This window comes from Acinonyx jubatus, chromosome A1 (genome assembly GCF_027475565.1).
Source record: "Acinonyx jubatus isolate Ajub_Pintada_27869175 chromosome A1, VMU_Ajub_asm_v1.0, whole genome shotgun sequence".
In the NCBI taxonomy this organism is placed as follows: Eukaryota; Metazoa; Chordata; class Mammalia; order Carnivora; family Felidae; genus Acinonyx; species Acinonyx jubatus.
Window position 1 is genome coordinate 20,602,323 of NC_069380.1, and position 22,002 is coordinate 20,624,324.

At 38.6% G+C, this 22,002-nt stretch overlaps 1 long non-coding RNA gene across 3 annotated transcripts in view; it reads right to left on the reverse strand.

Moving 5' to 3' along the window:
• LOC113600974 (uncharacterized) overlaps window positions 1–22,002 on the reverse strand; it is a 138,049-nt gene that overhangs the window by 75,496 nt on the left and 40,551 nt on the right. For all 3 annotated transcript variants that reach the window (XR_008295309.1, XR_008295306.1, XR_003422102.2), the window contains exon 2: window positions 96–222. This is a non-coding gene — a long non-coding RNA (uncharacterized LOC113600974). The remainder of the gene's footprint in view (window positions 1–95; window positions 223–22,002) is intronic.

Sequence of the window (22,002 nt, forward strand, 5' to 3'; positions counted from 1 at the left end):
CTTCAAAAAAATACTTACAAAATCAGAGGTCGCATGTGAGATATAGTGATTTCTCAGTGAAGATTTAGAGTACTAGGTAGAGATGAGCTACTTACCGACTCTTTGTCTAATTGTCCAATCGGCACGTGTGCTTTCTGGGCACCACCGCTTCCAGCTCAGGTCCAGGAACTCTCTCTTTAGGCTCTTTATTGTCGATTGTGCCCTTGCTGGTCAATTTCATATCTGCCATCATGAAGCAAAAGTAGCCACACTGTTATTAGCCACAGTATCATGGCTCTTCAGAGCCTGTGTATATTAAAACATTTCAGATCTTGCCCCTGAATTTACTTGATAATGATTACATCATAACCATGTGAATATTGGCTTCTAATAACTCACTCCAAGGTTGTTACCGTGCCTGGTTCACGAATGAGGACCACAAATACAAGTCATATCCAGAGAATGTAGGCAAAATTAGACAATAATTTCTTTTCTGATCATGTTAAATTTACCGTTCAGAATTTTGTACAATAAACATAGAACAACACATCTTCCAACCGTGTCTGCTCCTGTACTTTTTAGGATGTAATCTCTGCATTCCTGCAACATGACTTTTTCAGTGTTGGCCACACCTCTGCTATTCTTAGACTGCCACCAAAAAAGACGACAAGAAGGGCCTGTAGGCAGAGTGATAAAGGGTGGTCTCATTCACATAAGAAATGTCATTCCTGTACCCTGGGTAGCTTAAGATTGACCTGGGAGAGTGTGATGTCACCACGTCAAGTGGGCACTACAAGAGAGAACATATATTGGTAGGGCCATTTGTCACTGAGGAGTGATACTATCGAAAGCTCTTGGAGGAAAAAGGCACAGGTGTTTGCTTGGGTCTGAAAGTGGTACCAGTTCAGAGGCAAGTATGGCCCTCCTGCTCTGTGAAGCACAGTCGTCTGTTTGGTGTATAAAAGAAGGGATCTTCATACATCCACCTCTCTCAACTTAGGATTTAATAGCTTTCTTTTTCTCTCTTTATTTTTTATTTATTTATTTATTTTTTTTTAAATTTTTTTTTTCAACGTTTATTTATTTTTGGGACAGAGAGAGACAGAGCATGAATGGGGGAGGAGCAGAGAGAGAGGGAGACACAGAATCGGAAACAGGCTCCAGGCTCTGAGCCATCAGCCCAGAGCCTGATGCGGGGCTCGAACTCCCGGACCGTGAGATCGTGACCTGGCTGAAGTCGGACGCTTAACCGACTGCGCCACCCAGGCGCCCCTCTTTTTCTCTCTTTAAATTGTAAGTCTACCAAGCAAGATCAAGTCATGAGTCTTCAAAAACACAATCTTGGGGCTCAACCAAATTTGAGTTTTGATTTTAAGATGAATGCAAATTGTTGCAAATAACAAAATGGATTATCACCAAAATGTAAGATCTTGATGGCTAAAATTCTGTCCCCCCACCCTTCACCAATATAACATCAGTATTTGCCTGTTGTTTTTCAAATTAAAAAAAAAAAAACTATAACTTTCTGGACACCCCAGTGGCATGAATCCTATGGACAAAATGAACTTCAAAACATTCTAAAACTGGGGTGCCTGGGTGGCTCAGTCAGTTAAGTGGCAGACTTCAACTCAGGTCATGTTCTCGCACCCCGTGAGTTCGAGCCCCACGTCGGGCTCTGTGCTGACAGCTCAGAACCTGGAGCCTGCTTCGGATTCTGTGTCTCCTTCTCTCTCTGCCCCTCCGCCTCTTGCACTCTGCCTCTCTCTCACTCTCAAAAATAAATAAACATTAAAAAATTTAAAAAAAAAATAAAGCATTCTAAAACTATTTGTTGTTATCACAGTGTTAGTAGTAGAGTTAATATTGTAATTTAGAAACAGTTGTGTGCAAATGAATACTTCTTTTAAAAATCTAACAGAAAATATAGGCTAGGAAAAAATAGATTGGATATTGGAAAATATGTTTAAATGGTGAAATGTCTAGAATTATCAAAGTTGCTGAGAAGTGGTTAAATTGTCCAAGTAGTATAAAGCAGTACTATTTGAGGCACTCTAGCACAGACTATAAAAGGCAAATGTAAACACGCTATACGCAATTTTGCATCCCCCCAATTTTTCCTCTCTTTATTTTTTGTCAGTGTATAGTAAGAATGGGAACAGAGTGGGATAGAAGGTGAAAGGCCCTGACAACACACTAAACTCACCAGGCCTGGGCATTCTTACTCACATTCTTACCACATTAAGTAGGAACTTAATCATCCACTCACCTGACTATCATAGACTCACACAATGTAAGACTTCCACAGATCAGACGCGATGATCTATTCAGTCCACCCATTGCCCAGATAAGTAAACTAAGGCTTAACCAGATGATACTCAAACTCAGAAACAAGGAAGCCTGAGATGAAGTAGTGTCAAAACCAAAACAAGGACACGGGCCTAGTCCCTGGGCCAGTCTACTGTACCAAACCTCGCTCTGTTACATCAACCACAAGGCATTTCAGTGCTGCGTGGAAGGAACCTGCACCCCTCCACCACGGGAGAGTGCAAGAACAACTTTCTATCTGGACAACTGGCATTTTAAAGTTAACCAGATAGAAACAGAAGTGAAAATATTGACTTTTTTTCACAGTAACATTCTGCTGTCATCTCTGGTGTGGAAAAACACTTCACTGGAGTCTACATGGAATGAACATTGCCCTCCACAGTAGCACAGTGTGAGGCAACACAAGGCAAATGCTTCCACTTTGTGCAGTCCTAAGCATTTTCCTCTTGCCTACATTGGTTCCATGGAGTTCGAAATGCTTTTTGAGAAAACACAGACCTAGACTCAGACCAGATATGGAAGGCCCAAGTTTGCACCCACACCTGATTTTAACAACTTGCCTTCAAAACCTTGTTTTCAATGTCCTGAAAGAGAGCAGGGAGGGAAATCACATTTTTCTTCCCTTTACCAATTTATGACTTTCTTCTTTGTTGACTTATGGCTCTTTGATATTTATTTTGGAAATTTCCCCTAAATCAGTAGGGAAAAAAAGTCCAAAAGATTCCAAGAAAACTTTTCACTTGTATAGGTCTGATATCCACACTAAGAACCAATAGCTTTGCTTACAAGCAGCCAGGGCCATGGAAATGACCTAACCCTTGAACTGCAGTGAAGGCTTTTTAGTCATGGCCCATAAGAAAGGCTCAATGACCACCAAATAACTAAAAAGCCTTGGCCCATAAGAGAGGCTCAATGACCATCATTATTTGGTTTCCATGACTCTGATAACCCTTCCCAATAGGATGTTCACAAATCTTGATTATGAGGAAATGATGAAGCTTGTCGACAAGTGAGAGATGAGCAATCTCATTTTGACATGGTAATTCCCCTTCAAAAATATAAACCCAATATAACTGAGTTGTTCTGTGTCAGTAGCTCTGTGTCAACTTATAGCTATAAATAGGCACTATCATCTGGAAACTGAGAATTTACTTTAGAAAAACATATCCTTAGTTTCAGCAGCCCGTCTAAAGAAATTTCTAGCTTTTGAAAGATAACTGAATTCATCAGACCAGTATCTCTCTGAATGCTTCCAACAAACTTAACGTACAAAGAATGCAGTTCTAACAACAAATTTAGTAGCCATTATGAAAGAGCTATTCATTCATTTATTCATTCACTCATTCATTCTACATTTTTATTAAGTTTCTACTTTGTGCCCAATAGGAGTTGGAAATATGTAGGTGAAGACGATAGACACCACCCCTGCCTTCATGATATCAAGAAAGATACTAAACAAAAACACAAGAGACTGTAGAATTACAGTTGTGATTAATATTGCAAAGAAAAATCCAGGGAGCTATGAAATTTTATAAGAGCAGGAACTAACATCTTATACAAGTCAAGGAAGTTCTGTTGGCAAGGAGAGTTGTAATTTATAGTTATTTAAGCTGAACCCTTGAAAGACGAGAAGGAGGTCACTGCTGTCCCCTTAGATATCTGTTGTTTTTTTTTTATTTTCTGAAAAATCTTCAGCATTTATTTTAGCGCTATTTTTCGTTATTCCCACCAAATAGTCACTCAATAAAAAAAAGGAGGGGGGCTAAATTGGCACATAGATGAAGAAGGGGCACAACTCTTATTCAGGGCTACGTTATCATCATTCTAAATTACCCAGATCCTAATTTAATGTCCTAAATCTAAGCTAGTCTCCATTCCTTGCTCATTAGCATCAAGGAAAAGAAATTGAACTCAGAACTCCCGCCTCTACTGTTGACTCTTGCATGCTCATTAATCACATAAAGTCGCTGGACTGTTTAGACACCTTTCCAGGCAACTTAGAGCAACACGTCCCTTATGTCTGTCAGTAATTTTTCAGCTCCACAGTAATTGCAGTGTTCTCTGTGAGACATAGTGTGAGAAATAATTTACTTGAGTGTGATTATTTTATTTGGATAGAGATCAACAGGGAATAGAAAGGGAAAGTATTTTAAAAGTCAATGATGCAGGTCTCAAGCTCCAGAGATGGCTCTCCTTTGGAATATTTTTAGCAGAAATGGATTTTTTTTATTTTATTTTTTATTTTTAAAAATTTATATCCAAATTAGTTAGCATATACTGCAACAGTGATTTCAGGAGTAGATTCCTTAGGGCCCCTTACCCATTTAGCCCATCCTCCCTCCCACAACCCCTCCAGTAACCCTCAGTTTGTTCTCCATATTTATGAGTCTCTTCTGTTTTGTCCCCCTCCCTGTTTTTATATTCTTTTTGTTTCCCTTCCCTTATGTTCATCTGTTTTGTCTCCTAAAGTCCTCATGTGAGTGAAGTCATATGAGTTTTGTCTTTCTCTGACTAATTTCACTTAGCATAATACCCTCCAGTTCCATCCACGTAGTTGCAAATGGCAAGATTTCATTCTTTTTGATTGCCGAGTAATACTCCATTGTGTGTGTGTGTGTGTGTGTGTGTGTGGTGTGTGTGTGTATACCACATCTTCTTTATCCATTCCACCAATGGATATTTGGGCTCTTTCCATACTTTGACTATTGTCTATAGTGCTTCTATAAACATGGGGGTGCATGTGTCCCTTCAAAACAGCACACCTGTATCCTGTGGATAAATGCCTAGTAGTGCAATTGTTGGGTCGTAGCATGGTTGTATTTTTCGTTTTTTGAGGAACCTCCGTACTGTTTTCCAGAGTGGCTGTACCAGCTTGCATTCCCACCAACAATGCAAAAAGCTGAAATGGATTTCTATATACCAATCATAGATGGTCTTATCTTCTTTGTCTCTTGCTCTTCTTTCGTCTTCTTTGAAGACATACTGGCACTTGATTATCCCACCAACCATCTTCAATCGCCAAATGCCTCATTCAATCAGACAAAGAAAAACTGATTTTATACACTCAAGAACACTCACTTTATCAAAGACATTTTTCTAGGTTAGTTTTTGGATCTCCTGTGAGTTTTCATATGTGTATAGATTAGATCTTTCTACGGACTAATGAAAAAATACTACAAAACAGTCCCTGATGTTCACACTCCAGCTTTAGAGTGAGTAATTCACAGCAGAGTATCCCCAACGTCCTCCGTGTAACAGGCTGTCTTGGCACATTGGGAACACTCTGCCCACGTGTCTCCAACGTCCATGCAGCAGCATTCACAATCACCTGCCAGCTCCCACTATCCTGCACTTATCTCATGGCTTAATTGAATTAAACCTTTGTGAGATCCAAGTCAGAGCCAGGTAATGGACCCACAGCATCAACTCCCAAAGCCTCTATTCCAGTCTCTGAGGTGATAAAAGGAAACAACTCCGCTAATGGGCCAGTTCCAAGGGCTTCTGAGAATAGAAAACAAAGTGTTTCTTTAATCTGTGCCCAGCGTTGTGCATCCCTATCATTCTCCCAGGTATGAGGTTGTGAAGCAGCCTCTTCCATTTTGGCTGCCTTTAGTTTATTTTGTCCAGCATTTCAGAGGCGTCTCCTGCCTCTGTCCTCAGCCTGGAGAAGAGAAACTCAGCAGAAATAACAGGATTTGTTTGTCCTCAGTTGACCTCCAAGGAAACTAGGACAGTGAGAGGCTAAGAAGACAAGGTCTCTCAATAGCGCACCAGTGGTCGAAGCTGGCTGTCAGTGGCGCCTCTCCAAACAGTCCAGATCGGTGTCAAACCACCGGTCCATGCAGCCTTTCCAAGATGCTCCGAGTGTTTATTCAGCCACTAAGTGTTCTGCCCAAAGTGGACTCCACCCAATGGTGAGCTAAGGCAAATCAAACACTCATTCACACGGTTGGGAGGGGCGTGCCCACCCAGCCCCGCCTCTGAGGCCTGCAAAGTCTAGCTGCAGCTGGCTCCAAGATCACAGGTGCCAGGAATCTGGCCAAGCACGGCAGTGATCTCGGGGGCTGGGGAAGGAGATGTTTAACAGGGCACCACCCCCCCTCCCCCACCAGGAGTAACAGTGAAGGACACACCAGGTTGTAGAGAGAAGATATGTTCAAACCCCACCGACCAAGATTTGGATCCCAGCTCGGTCTCTTTCTACCTGTACATCCTTGAGCAAGTTCCTTAATGGGGCTGGAACTCAATTTGCCCATCTGTATAGTGAGCACAATGATCATACTACCACATGGTGTTGCTGTGAGGATGAAAGAAGAACCTGGAAGAGATATGGTCACAGTAGGGGGGTCAAATAAATGATAGCTATGAGCAAAAGGGCTTACCCAAAGGAGTGACCAGGTTCCCAACTGGCAGGGGATCCCCTTTGTCCCAAGTCTGCTGATGAGACCCTACTGGGCTGTGCAGGCGGTCGGGTATGGTAGAAAGACTCTCCTGGGAGACAGAGGCCTGGCCTCTCTCTCCTTTTAACCTGTTCTGTGGCTTTGCTCTGAATGATTTACCTCACTTCTCCCGGTCTCACCTTATTCACTTACAGGATGGGATTGTTTTGAGTTGTTAATCTTTAGGCTTGGGGTTTTATTCATTCCCTTGTCAATCATTATGTAGCTTTTACAAATGAATTCTCCATCTTTCTTCTCAAAATGCTTGTGGCTGAGCGTCCGCAGAATAGGCACATACAGCTACCCAGAATCTTAAGTATTAGCTCTCAAAAAGGCAGCATATAAGCCTTTATGAGGGATTTAGTCCAAAATTCACCACCTATGAACAGTCCTGTGCTATATATTTAGGCCACAGTTAATGATCTCCACTGTACAAGCGCAGGGAATTTATAATGTCCAATGATGCAAGATTTTCAAACATGAGCAAAGGTTCCATTACAGCTTCTAAATAGTATTTACTGATAAAGGTAAGCAGACTTCTCAGAAATATTTTCAACTCCAAGTATGGGAATAAATAAGTTTTCCTCTTAGTGAAGTTCATCAGAAAATCAAATGTCCGAACTTCCCTTTCCCCAACCATTCCAGTTGTGCAGAGCCTCAGTTGCGTGGGTAGAAAGGGCCACCTAACCCTGTGCTCCCAGGAACTTTTCCAACAGCCCAAATGGGTAGCACAACCTATCAACGCATTTTATAACTTCCACATTCACAACGCTCATGAAATACACCAACAGAGTCCACTCTTGGAACTAATGGAGAGGCAAAGAAATCTCTTCCAAAAAAACAAGTATTCCTGCTTCTGGAACTGCTGCTCTGATCTTGGTTTCAAAGAATCTGGGAAACAGTGAATGCCATTAATTTTCCAAAGTACTATGGCTTCTTCCTACCCACTTTCTACCACAGAATTCAGCTAACAACAATACATGATGTCATCTCAATAATTTGCTGATTAAAACGTCCCTAAAAAAAGACACCCTTCATACCCAGGGGGCCACCGACTCAGCTAGTCTCTGAAACAGTGTTTATATTTCTATCTTTAGGCATGAAGCGAGGCTGAGAATTTTCTATACAATGTTGGCATAACCTTCCCTGTATCTCTGGGTTAGGCACTTCAGCCCGATGAAAAAAGGATAATAAAATACATAAGCATGTTCCTGTGTGCTGATTATGCATATGTCATGAAACATCTGGTCCTGGCTTCTTCTGAGACATTCTTCTCGAGTGTTAGAATTTGTAGTTATTTTGATAGAGAACCATTGGCATACATAACCTCCCTACACATCTTACAGTAAAGTTTTCCACCGAACACCAGGATTAAGTGTCTATCTTTTGCAAGAGAAAGGAACATCATTTGTTTACTTTTTCTCAACATATTTCTTGGATGGATCTTTCAACTGGTATCTTTAAAGGTTCTCTGAGAGCTTCCTCAGATCATAGAAAGTGTCCAAAAGGCTTTATGGGTTGTTTTGCTAGTGCTTGGAACTAGTGGGCACTCAATAAAAATTTTCTGGATAAATGAAAATGCCTTACAATTATTTACTATAAAACAGAAAATAGCACAGCTGGGAAGCCATTAAGTTATAGATGGAGAAGAAATCGTGGACAGTGAGATTATGCTTTTTCTTTGAGTTGTAAGAAAAGAAGAAAGAAGTGGTAACAAATGGGAATGAGGCAGAGCTGCGAAGGAACAAAATGAAATATCTCTTAATTGTTTCTGGAATACACTTGCATGTGTGTGAATGTACACACACACACACACACACACACACACCCCACAGGTCAGGCTGGTGAAAAGCCAAATTCATAGTCAGGGTTTCCCAGTGACACGCCCTCTCTCCAATATTTCTTCCTAACAGTGTGAAACCCACTGAATTACATAAATCTTTCCATGTCTGTGTCATTTGCTTGGGGTACAGTGAGGACAAGGGGCTTATGGGAGCTTATTTTTACATTGTGGTAAAATTTAACTGGACTCAAAATGTTGCCTCTCCCATTTTCTTCTCAGCTATCCTGTCAAAAGTTTCTTCAATTATTTCTCCTAATACTCTTGACAAAATTTTACTTCCAATGCAGAGCGCTGCAGGAAGTATGAGAATTCAGAAACAAAAAGCCATGAGATGTGTTATTTTCTACCTCTTCTTCCCCACACCCATAACTTTGTGGTTTTAGTATGACGTGAAATAAAAGTGCACAATATACTAGCAGGGGAACTATATTGTCAGGTGTTAATGGAAAAACCACAAAACGCAGAATTTCAGCTGATCCAATTGAACTGTACGTCCTGAATCATGTGCATGCCACGGCTTCTTGAACTTGTAGAGATCATAGCCCATCAGGGTTCTTTATCCAATGTTCAGGTAATCACACCCCGAGAACAGCTTCTCATGGCCAGGATACATCATGCAGATTTAAAACTTTATATTTATTTTAGGTGTAATGTACAATATATACAAGTCATACATGCAAAATTTCAGATAACATTTGAATATTCAAATTATATTACATTTTGGTTTTGGTTTGAGGAGGCAGGGCATGCCAGAGGCCCATTTGCCCTGATCCCCATCCCTAGCATGCTCAGAAACCACAGGAACAGCTTTCTTCAACACATATTTATTGAGTGCTGTTCTGTGTCAGGCACCGTGGTGGGTGGTAGAGAAACCATGGTGAACAAAACAGACAAGGATCTTGCTCTCATGAAGCATATGGTCCATCACGGGGGCATATATAATAAATAAGCAAACACATGGAGAATACGTAATGTTTCACATGGCAGTAAGTGCCACAAAGAATAGTAAAGGACCATAAAGGGATGAAATGAGTGTGTCCTTTCGGGGAGGAAGGTCAGGAAGAACCTCTATTATGAGATGACCTTTAACCACAGGCTTCAGTGAATTGTGAGACTGAGCCAACAGGTACACAGAGGAAGAAGTTTCCAGACTAGAGAAGGAGGTTGGGAAGATGGTGGAATTAGAGGACCCTCAGCTCACCTCGTCTCATGAATACATCCTGATAAGACTCACATCCACAGAAATACCCCAGAAAACAACCTGAAGACTGGCAGAATAAACTCCACAACTACAGGTGGAGAAGATGCCACACTGTAGAGGGCAGGAAGGGGGAAGATGCAGTGGGAGGAGAGAGGAACCGTGACTGCTGGAGGTGGTGGGGGCAGGTGGCGGAGGGGAGCCACAGACATGAAGAAGAGTGAGAAACAGAGTGAGAAACAGACTGTCACACTGGGAGTCCATGGAGGGAAGGTGAATCCCCATAAAATTTGGCTTTGAAAGAGAGGGGCTGAATTTTGTGAGTTCTTATAGCCACAGGGACTTAACGCCTGGAATTTTAAAAATCAGCTACTTAGTTCTGGGGAGCGCCAAGGGTGAAGGAAACTGAGGTCTGCCCTTAAAGAGACAGCACGACAAACAGCCCATAGAGATACACTGTAGAAGCTGTAGTTTGAAAAACTTCTGGGACATATAGAGGGAGAGCTATTTACTCATCTCAGAGCATGTCTAGGAGGGAAAAGAGATCACAGGAAGACCCTTCCAGGAACAAAGGAGCTGGTAGGTATCATTTCCCCCTGCCACCCCTCAGTATAAACACATGGCCACCTGCAGGAACCAGCATGGCACCTACATTCACCACCTAACTTGCTTAACCAACTCCCCCAGACCCCACCCTCCATGCTTTGGCCCATCCACTCTCCCCAGTCAAACTTGCCTAAGTCCCAGCTCTGTGAGTCTCCTCCCCAAGAAGACCAGCACAAACCTTCCAACGCCGCATCTCCTGACTAGCGCACCTTGTGGGACCTTGGTCATAGCGGTGGTGGCAGTGGCAGCAGGCCTGTGGAAGCCCAGGGTGCACCTTGTTAAAATTTCATGCTCCACCCACGCAGCCCCAGTCCCTGCATCTGCAACGGTAGTCTCATTTCACAAACAGGCTGGTATGCACACACCTTCTTAACCTGCATGCCGCACCCCACCAAATACTGCCCACAACAGGGAAACAGGATGACTGGATGGAAGGAAAAAGCAGCTAAGCGAAAACAGTAGGGCGCATACAACACACATAGAAGACACCCCCTGAGACACCAGGTTCTGGGGAACGGAGGACACTGCCCTGCAGGGCACCACAGGACCTCTTCTTCATAAGGTCATTACTTTCAAGAGCAGGAGATGTAGCTGACTTTCCTAACACACAAAACAGACACAGAGAATTTGACAAAATGAAGAGAGGGATACGTCCCAAATGAAAGAAGAGGACAAAATCACGGCAACAGACGAAAGTAACACTGATATAAATTATATGCCTGTTAGAGAATTAAAAGTAGTGATCACAAAGATACTGTAACTGAACTTGAGAAAAGAGAGGAGGACATTAGTGAGACTCTTAACAAAGAGATAAAAAGAACCAGAGATGAAGAACACAAAAAATAAAATTTAAAAATTCTCTAGTTGGAATAAATAGAGGCTAGAGGAAGTAGAGAAGCAAATTAGGAACCTGAAAGACAGGGTAATGGAAATTAATCCCCCGAGCCCATGAGAGAAAATAAAATTCTGCAAAATGGGTGTAACTTAGAAGTCAGTGACTCCATCAAGCATAATAACATCTGCATTATAAGGATGCCAAAAGAAGGAGAGGAAGGGGGGAAGAAAATTTATTTGAAGAAATAATAGCTGAAAACTTCCCAAATCTGGGGAAGGAAACAGATATGCAGATCCAGGAGGCACAGATATCCCCCCAACAAAATAACAACCCAAGGATGCCCACACATAGTAATCAAAATGGCAAAAAGTAGTGATAAAGAATTTTCAAAGTAGCAAGAGAAAAGAAGACAGTTATATAAAAGGGAAACCCCATAAAGCTATCAGTGGAGTTTTCAGCAGAAACTTTGCAGGCCAGAAGAGAGTGGCATGATATAATCAAAGTGCTGAAAGGGAAAAATTTGCAGCCAAGAATACTCTATCCAATAAGGCAATCATACAGAGAAGAAGAGATAAAGACTTTCTTAGACAAACAAAGCCAAAGGTCATGACCACTGAACCAACCCTACAAGAAATATTAAAGGGCACTCTACGAGTAGAAAGGAAAGTGAGAGTATAAAATATAGGAAACACAAGAGGAGTAAAAATAAGTGTATCTGCAAAAATCAGTCAAGGGATTCACAAACTAAGAGGATGTAAAAATATGACAATATATGCCTAAAACGTGGGGAAGAGAGGAGTAAGAATGGGTTCAATCTTAAGCAACCATCAACTTCATATAAACTGCTATATGCTGAAGATGTTATATACAATCCTAAATCAAAACTCAAAAACCAGTCATAGACTTGCAAACAATAAAGAGAAAGCAATCCAAGTGTATCACCAAAGAAAGCCAGCAGACCATGAAAGAGAGCAAGAGAAGAAAGGATCAGAGAAAAACTACAAAAACCACCACAAAACACATACCAAATGGCAACAAATACATATCTATCAATAATTATTTTGAATGTAAATGGACTAAATGCTCCAATCAAGACACGTGGTGATGAAATGGATAAAAAAAACAAGACCCATCTATATGCAGCCTGGAAGAGACTCATTTCAGACCTAAAGATACATGCAGATTGAAAGTGAGGAGATGAATAAACATGTATTGTGCAAAAGGAGGTCAAAAGAAAGTCAGAGTAGCAATACTTACATTGGACAAAACAGACATTACAACAAAGTCTGTAACAATACACATAGAAGGACACTACATAATCATAAAGGGAACGATCCAACAAGAAGATGGAACACATGTAAATATTTATGAACACAACGTGGGTTCATCGCAAACATAAATGAACTAATTGATCATAATGCAACAACAGTAGGGGACTTTAACACCCCGTGTACATCAATGGACAAATCATCCAAACAGAAAATCAACAAGGATGGATTTGAATGACACACTGGACCAGATGGATTTAACAAATATATTCAGGACATTCCACCCTAAAACAGCAGAATACACATTCTTTTCAAGCGTACATGGAATCTTCTCCAGAATAGATCCCATATTGGTCCACAAAATAAGTATCAACAATTTCAAAAAGATCTAAGTCATACCATGCAACTTTTCTGACCACCACGCTATGAAACTAGAAATAAAACACAAGAAAAAATCTGGAAAGAGCACAAATACATTCAGGTTAAGTAACATGCTACTAAACAATGAGTGGGTCAACCAAGAAATCAAAGAAGAAATACAATATTACAAGGAAACAAATGCAAATGAAAACATAGTCGTCCAAAATCTTTGGGATGCAGCAAAAGTGGTTCTAAGAAAGTTTATTGTAATACAAGTCTACATCAAAAAGCAAGAAAAATCTTGCAGATAAACAATCTAATACAAGTCTACATCAAAAAGCAAGAAAAATCTTGCAAACAATCTAACCTTATACCTAAAGGAGCTAGAAAAAGGAAAACAAAGAAAATCACAAAGCATCAGAAGGAAGCAAATATTAAAGATTAGGGCAGAAGTAAATGACATATAACCTAAAAAAAAAATAGAACAGATCAATGAAACTAGGAGCTGTTTCTTTGAAAAAAATCAACAAAGCACACCTGGTGGCTCAGTCAGTTAAGCATCTGACTCTTGATTTTGCCTCAGGTCATGATCTTATGGTTTGTGAGTTTGAGCCTGCCATTGGGCTCTGTGCTGACAGCACAGAGCCTGCTTAGGATCCTCTCTGTCTCTCTGTCTCTCTCTCTGTCTCTCTCTCTGTCTCTCTCTCTCTCTGTCTCTCTCTCTCTCTCTCTCTCCCCCTCCCCTGCTCATGCGTTCTCTCTCTCAAAATAAATAAATAATAAAAAACTTTTTAAAAAATCCATAAAACTGATAAACCTCTAGCCAGACTCATCAAAAAAAAAAAAAAAAAAAACAGAGAGAGACAGAGAGAGAGAGAGAAAGAGAGAGAGGAAAAGAGAAAGATAGGACTTAAATAAACAAAATAACAAATGGAAGAAGAAAAAACCCAACACCCCAGAAATACAAACAATTGTCAGAGGATGTTATGAAAAATTATATGCCAACAAACTGGACAACTTAGCAGGAATGGATACATTCTTAGAACATATAACCCACCAAAACTGATGCAGGAAGAAATCGAAAATTTCAATAGATCATTACTAGCAATTAAATTTAGTCAGTAATCAACTCCCAACGAACAAAAGTCCAGGACCAGACAGCTTCGTAGGTGAATTCTACCAAATATGTATAGAAGAGTTAATACCTATTCTTTTCAAATATTCCAAAGAAATAGAAAAGGAAGGAAAACTTCCAAATTCATTCTATGAGGCCAACATTACCCTGATGCCAAAACCAGATAAAGATACCACCAAAAAAGAATCACAAGCCAATATCTCTGATGGGCATGGATGCAAAAATCCTCAACAAAGTATTAGCAAACCAAATCCAACAATACATTATAAAAATCATTCACCACGATCACGTATCATTTATTCCCAGGATGCATGGGTGATACAATATTCACAAATCAACGTGATACATCACATCAATAAGAGGAAGGGTAAAAACTATATGATCATTTCAATAGATACGGAAAAAGCATTTGACAAAGTACAACATCCATTCATGATAAAAACCCTCAATAAAGTAGTGTTAGAGGGAACATACCTTAACACAATAAAAACCTTATATAAAAAGCCACAGCTAACATTGTACTCAATGGTGAAGAACTGAGAGCTTTTCCCGTAAAGTCAGGAACAAGACAAAGGTGTCCACTCTCACCACTTTTTTTTCAACATAGTACTGGAAGTTCTAGCCACAGCAATAAGAGAACAAAAAGAAATAAACGGTATCCAAGTTGGTAAGGAAAAAGTAAAACTTTCACTATTTGTAGATGACATATTATATAGAGAAAACCCTAAAGATTCCACCAAAACACTCTAGAACTGAAAAATGAATTCAGAAAGGTCATAGGATACAAATCAACATAGTAAAATCTTGGATCGTGAGTAACGTGTTTTGCGAGTGTTCTGCAAGAAAAGCAAACATTTCTAATAAATTTTAACTTGATGAACGAGCGATGTCTTGCAATACAAGTAGTAGGTGATGCCAAACGTCACAGAATCACAGCTGAGCCAAAGGTTCTTCTCTCTCTCTTTCACTGCGGGACTGTGTGTGATCATCAATGAAATGTCATATTTCCACAAAATTCCTAAAAGTAGCCAAAAGCAAGTGACATTGGATAGATTCCTTGTGAAAGGTGCACAAAAAGAAATATTCCATTGCTCCAATAGATAGCAGTGATTGTGTTAGTGATAGAGAAAGTTGTCCTACACAGTAATCCTCCTGTCTCTTGTCTCCCTCACACCAGCCACGAAGGCTTTCAAAGGGAAGTGCAAGTTAATTTATTTATTTTTCTTTGTAATTTGTATTTTATTTTTTATTTTGCATTATACTACAGTATTATAATCATTTTTATATGAATATTTTTGGGTTGTGGAATAAGTCATCTGAGTTTCCATTATTTATTATGGGGAAATTCACTTTGATATACAAGTGCTTTGGATTATAAACATGCTTCCAGAACGAATTATGCTCGCAAACCAAAGTTTTACTGCATACAGAAATCTGTTGCATTTCTATATACTGATATTGAAGCAACAGAAAGAGAAATTAAGAAAAAAAATCCCATTTACAATTGCACCAAAAATTATTAGATACCTAGGAATAAACTTAACCAAAGAGGTGAAAGACCTGTGCTCTGAAAACTATAAAACATTGATGAAAGAAATTGAAGATGACACAAAGAACTGGAAAGATATTCCATGGTCATGACTGGAAGAATACATATTGTTAAAATGCCTCTAATACCCAAAATAATCTACATATTTAATGCAATCCCTATCAAAATACCAACAACATTTTCCCCAGAACTAGAACAAACAATACTGAAATTTGTAGAGAACCACAAAAGACCCAAAATAGCCAAAACAATCTCAAAAAGGAAAAACAAAACTGGGCATATCACAGTTCCGGACATCAGGTTATATTACAAAGATGTAGTAATCGAAACAGTATGATACTGGCACAAAAATAGACACATAGACCAATAACAGGATAGAAAACCAGAAATATAGCCACAATTATATGGTCAATTAATCTTTGACAAAGGAGGAAAGAATATGCAATGGGAAAAAGACACTGTCTTGAACAAATGATACCAGGGAAACTGGATAGCTACCTGCAAAAGAATGAAATTGGACAACTTCCTTACACAAAAATAAATTCAAAATGTACTGATGACCTAAATTTGAGACCTGAAACCATAAAAGTCCTAGAAGAAAATACAGCAGTAATTTCTCTGACATTGGTTGTGGCAACATCCTTCTAGATATGTCTCCCGAGGCAAGGGAAACAGAAGCAAAAATAAACTTATGGGTCTACATCAAAATCAAAGTTTCTACACAGCAGATAACCAACAAAACCAAAAGGCAACCTTCTGAATGGGAAAAGACACTCACAAATGACATATCTGATAAATGGTTAGTATCCAAAATATAAATAACTTATATACCAGAACACCAAAAAATCTCCAAAGAACCCAATTTAAAAAATGGTGGAAGGGGTACCTGTGGCTCAGTTGGTTAAGCATCTGACTCTTGATTTTGGCTCAGGTCATGACCTCATAGTTTTGTGAATTCGAGCCCTGCATTAGGCTCTGCATTGTCAGTGCTTGAGATTCTCCCTCTCTGCCTCTGCCCCTCCCCCACTCACACACTCTCTGTCTCTCTCAAGATAAATAAACTTAAAAAAATAGGTGGGATATATGAACAGATATTTACTCAAAGAAGAAATACAGAATGCCAAAAGACACGTGAAAAGATAATCAACATCACTCATTATCAGAGAAATGCAATCAAAACCCCAGTGAAATACCACCTCACACCTGTCAGAATGGCTAAAATCAAAAACTCAAGAAGCAAGTGTTGGTGAGGATGTGGAGGAAAAGGAACCCTTGTGCACTGTTGGTTGGAATGCAAACTGGTGCAACTACTGTGGAAAACAGTACATAGGTTCTTCAAAAAATTAAAAATAGAACTACCCTAAGATCCAGGAATTACACTACTGGGTATTTACCCAAAGAATATGAAGACACTAATTTAAATGGATACATGCATCCCTTTGTTTATTGCAGCATTATTTTTTTTAATGTTTATTTATTTATATATTTATTGAGAGAGAGGGGCAAGGCAGAGAGAGAGAGAGAGAGAGAGAGAGAGGGAGAATCCCAAATAGTCTCCTTGCTCAGCACGGAGCCCAATATGGGGCTTGATCTCATGACTGCGAGATCATGACCTGAGCCAAAATCAAGAGTTGGATGCTTAACCAACTGAGCCACCAAGGTGCCCCTACTGCAGCATTATTTACAATAACCAAACTATGGAAGCAGCCCAAGTGTCCATCAATAGATGAAGAAGTTTGGGTATATATATACATATACATATATACATATTATACATATATATATATATATATAGGAATATATATATAGGAATATATAAATAGGAATATTATTCAGCCATAGAAAATAATCAAATATTGCCATTTGCAACAACATGGATGGCGCTAGAGAGTATAATGCTAAGTGAAATAATCCACTAAGAAAGACAAATACAATATGATTTCACTCATGTGGAATTTAAGAAACAAAGCAAATGAAGAAAAGGGAAAAAAGAGAAAGACAAATCAAGAAACAGACTCTTAACTATAGAGAACACACAGGTTGTTACTGAGGGAAGATGGCTGGGGAGGGTGGGGAACGAGTGAAACAGATAAAGCAATTTAAGAGCACACTTATCTTGATGAGTATTGAGTATTATATGGAACTGCTGAATCACTATATTATACACCTGAAATTATTATAATACTCTATGTTAACTACACTGGAATTAAAATGATTAAAAAAAAAAAAGGTTTCCAGACTACAGTTCAGTAGATGCAGAGGTTCTGAGGTAAGAACCAACCTGGGTGTTTCAGAAATGACAACTTGAATGGCTCAGTCAGTTAAGCATCTTTGACTCGACTTTGGCTCAGGTCATGATTTCACCGTTCCTGAGTTTGAGCCCCATGTCAGGGTCTACACGGACAGTGCAGAGCCTGCTTGAAATTCTCTTTCCCTCTCTCTGCCCCTCCCCCCCCCCAAAATACATAAGCTTTAAAAAGAAAAAAGAAATGACAAGCAGAAGGGTGTGTGAAGTAGCACAGCCAATAGTCAACTTGAAAGCACTTGGCCTTTTAGGGCAGGTAGGTTCCATTCATCTCCAAATGACTGTCATGTACAAAAGCAGAACTGATGTTGGCAAATCTATAAATTTTTTCAAAACAAACTGGGAAATGTGGATGTTTGTATAAAATACAATGTTTACATGTTGGCTCAAAGTTTTAAAATATTCTGTGAGCCAAAACAAAAATGTATGCAAGCCAAATCCTGCCTACAGCTGCCAATTCATAAACTCTTCTCTAGATAAATAGAAGAATTATTGATGTGTTAAAATGTTAGGTGTGTTCATCCTTCTTTTGGTTACCAAATTAAAAAAAAAAATACATTGATGTCCAATCCAAGCTAGAGCACTCTATTCTTTATATCACTACAGTTAGCTCTTATCACATCCTATTCGAGCTGTGTGAGCCTCCATTTTCCTGATTTGAATATAAAGTTGCCTGAAGACTACCTTATTTGACTTAGTATTATCAGTACCCACTGCTTACCTGTGCCTAAGTGCCACATAACCCATCTCCACAACAAAGTTATTAAGATAATTAATCTGAATGAATCTTCTGAATGATGACATTTGACTGAAATAATTGATATACTTATTGGCATTAATCACACATACAAAAATAAAATCAGAGGGGCGCCTGGGTGGCGCAGTCGGTTAAGCGTCCGACTTCAGCCAGGTCACGATCTCGCGGTCCGTGAGTTCGAGCCCCGCGTTATGGCTCTGGGCTGATGGCTCAGAGCCTGGAGCCTGTTTCCGATTCTGTGTCTCCCTCTCTCTCTGCCCCTCCCCCGTTCATGCTCTGTCTCTCTCTGTCCCAAAAATAAATAAAAACGTTGAAAAAGAAAATTAAAAAAAAAAAAAACAAAAATAAAATCAGAGAAGGAAAGATATTTTAAATGCTTAAAAAATCAGCATAAGAAATTGTGTTGTATTTGTAACAATTACAATTAAAATATAAAGAAGATGCACTACTCTTTGAAAGAAAGTCAGAATCATGAGTAAGCATTTGGGAATCTAAACTATCACACTCTATGGAAACAAAAGTGAAAATCCAGAAAATGAACATGATGTGGCCACGATGATGCTATTCTCCACAGTATAAAAATAGGGCGTGTCTCAACCTACCCAAATTAGACATCAGATGAAAAGAATTTCTTTAAGGAAAGGGGCCTATCTTTCACGAATTCTTTCCCTTCCCCCTTCTTAAACGGCCTGGTGGAGCTTTGCTTACACTTGGGCCTGAAGCACAGATGTATACACAAAGCTAACACAGTCACCACTTGGCACTGCTTTTGGCAGTGCCCAAAGCATCTTGCGTGTGTACTATCTCATGTGATTCTCTCAATTACTCTTTAAGGTCAGGCAGATATTATTATTCCCATAAATACACGGGAAAACGAGCTCAGAGAATCAAGTGTCCAACCAAATATTTCACAGCTACATCATGCGAGAGCCCATGCGAGAGCTAGAATCTTCTAAACCCAAAGCCAGTGATCTTTCTACTATACCATGTTGCTCTTTTCATACATATAAAGCTGAAGAAATATACATCTCTTCTAATAAAATAAAAATATAGAGTATGAAACAACTCTACATTACAGTTTTTATAAGTTTGTGACATTCCAAACATCAATCTTATGAGCCAGATAAAATGAAATACATTCTGATATTTCTGAGAAGAAAAATATCAGGACTTGTATAATAAAAAAGGAACTATTTCCAAGATTTGTTTTCATTAGGCTAAGGACCCTTTAAATAGAAAGCTAAATAATTATGGTCATGGTGTTAGACTAAAACATGAGCATCAAACCATGAATTTTTGTTTGTATGAATGGTTTGTACTTTTATGCCAACTGCAAAACACAGTTTCTCAAGCTACTCCACAGTATAAATCCCAACTACTATATATAACAATGTATCCAACCTCAGGAAATGAAATTAAGGCCAAAGAACAGAGTTAAAGCATCTATTCCCTAATGAAAAATTTCCTTATCACTGTAACATCAAAGTAAAAAAAATCAAGCATGTAACTTGCTTGAAAGTTTCAACTAAAAAAAAACCTTGCCCCCACTTCATAGTGGACCTCTAGGGAGTCATAATTTTAAAGAATGAATACTGTTACCAGATTGTGAGATTACAGAAAGCACTGTTTTAGTAAACACGAATACAATCTTTATAACCTGGTTAAAAAGATAATAAAATTTTAAATCACTTAACCTAAAAATAGAGAAAAACACAAAATGAAATCTATAAACAATGCAGGAGAATTTTCAAATATGGTATTAAAAAGGACATCATATTATTTACTGACATCAGCCTAACCAGAATTATGAGGTTAAGACTATATGTAATTTACCCCTAAGAAAAAAGTAATCATAAGTGAAAATGATAGGGTTTTTTAGTAGCAATTCAAAATAGGGTAATTGGCACCAAAAATTATATGGCAATTTTAAAATGAGAAAAACTTGTTGGAGTATAGGTAAAGAAGACATATGGTGTTTGGTTGAATTTGCAGCTGGAAAGTGTGCTGCCTTGTCTAGTCCAAGGAAACTAAGTGCAGAACAACAGAGAAGTTATTCTATTTTTATAAGCCTCAGTTACCAATTCTGAAGCATAAGAACAGTGATATAAATCTTAACTATTTCAGATGGACAGTACAAGGAAAAACTGAGTTTTAAAACTGAGTTAAAAGGCAAATATAAGATTGTGATTTTGTTCTTGATTTCTATGTCATTAGTAGGGTTTGCAAAGATAATGCAGCAGCCATTAACTTTTCATTATGATGTTCATAATAAAATAAGGAAGGAAAATGGATGTCTACTCTAGTGGGTATTTTTGGTTGCCATCTAGAATCCATTCCTCTTTTTCCCCATTCAAGCAACACTCTAGTCTATAGTCTTTGGGGAACCACTTGTCCCCCATTATTAGTCACCTGTTTTATTTAAGGCCAGATTGCCTCATTTATCACCACCCTGACCATAATAATTAGCACAAATATGAGTACATAACTTGATACATAGATGAGCACAAACATAATCTGAATTAATGATATATGACAAGATATTTGCTGAGACTTCCAGTAAGAAAAACAAAAGCTTTTTAAAACCTTAGTAATTAGAAATTACAAAGCCTTCCCATTTTCTCTTTGACTTAAGAGTCAAACTATCATAACAAATAATTCAGAAGATAATTTAAGAAATAAGTTTATAAACTAAACTTGTGAGATACAGACAAAACAGAAATATAAGGCAAAGTAATCATTTCAATTTTTATTAAATGAAATAGAGTGAAAATTAAAAAATTAAGCAAACAAATAAATCAGTAAAATCAAAAGCAGAAAATAAATTAACAACTATAGAAGTTGGTTATTTGAAATCAACAACATGGGATATTAAATTATGGCAAGATTTACTACGAAAACAGAAAATTAACCAAATAAATATGAAGAAGATATACCACAGGAGAGATTCAAGTATTTATCGTGAAATGATAGAAAAAAATTTTTTTTAAAATCTTAATAACCACTCTAGAACACAAGAAAATTTGGTCGGTAGAATAAACGTGTTCAGAAGCCCTTTACTGATAGATAGATAGATAGATAGATAGATAGATAGATAGATAGAAACAAAACATTAATGAAGTAAACACCACTATGTAATGATACATGAGAACACTTTGCCTAAGTTGAAAGTGTATATAGGACACTCCAAACACAGAAGTGATGTGTGTGAAAGGTAGAGTTTAGAGAATGAGTTAGCTGATTCCTACACCTGAAGCATTCAGGACAGTGGTTTTCTCTATGTACTCATTCATCCCTAATTTGGGACAAGATAAGTGGCTGACTTTTGCTTCTAAGAAGTATGAATGTGTAGGTCCAAAAGATAGGGAAGTTCCACAGAAGTTTAGCTATATTTTGGAGTAAGATA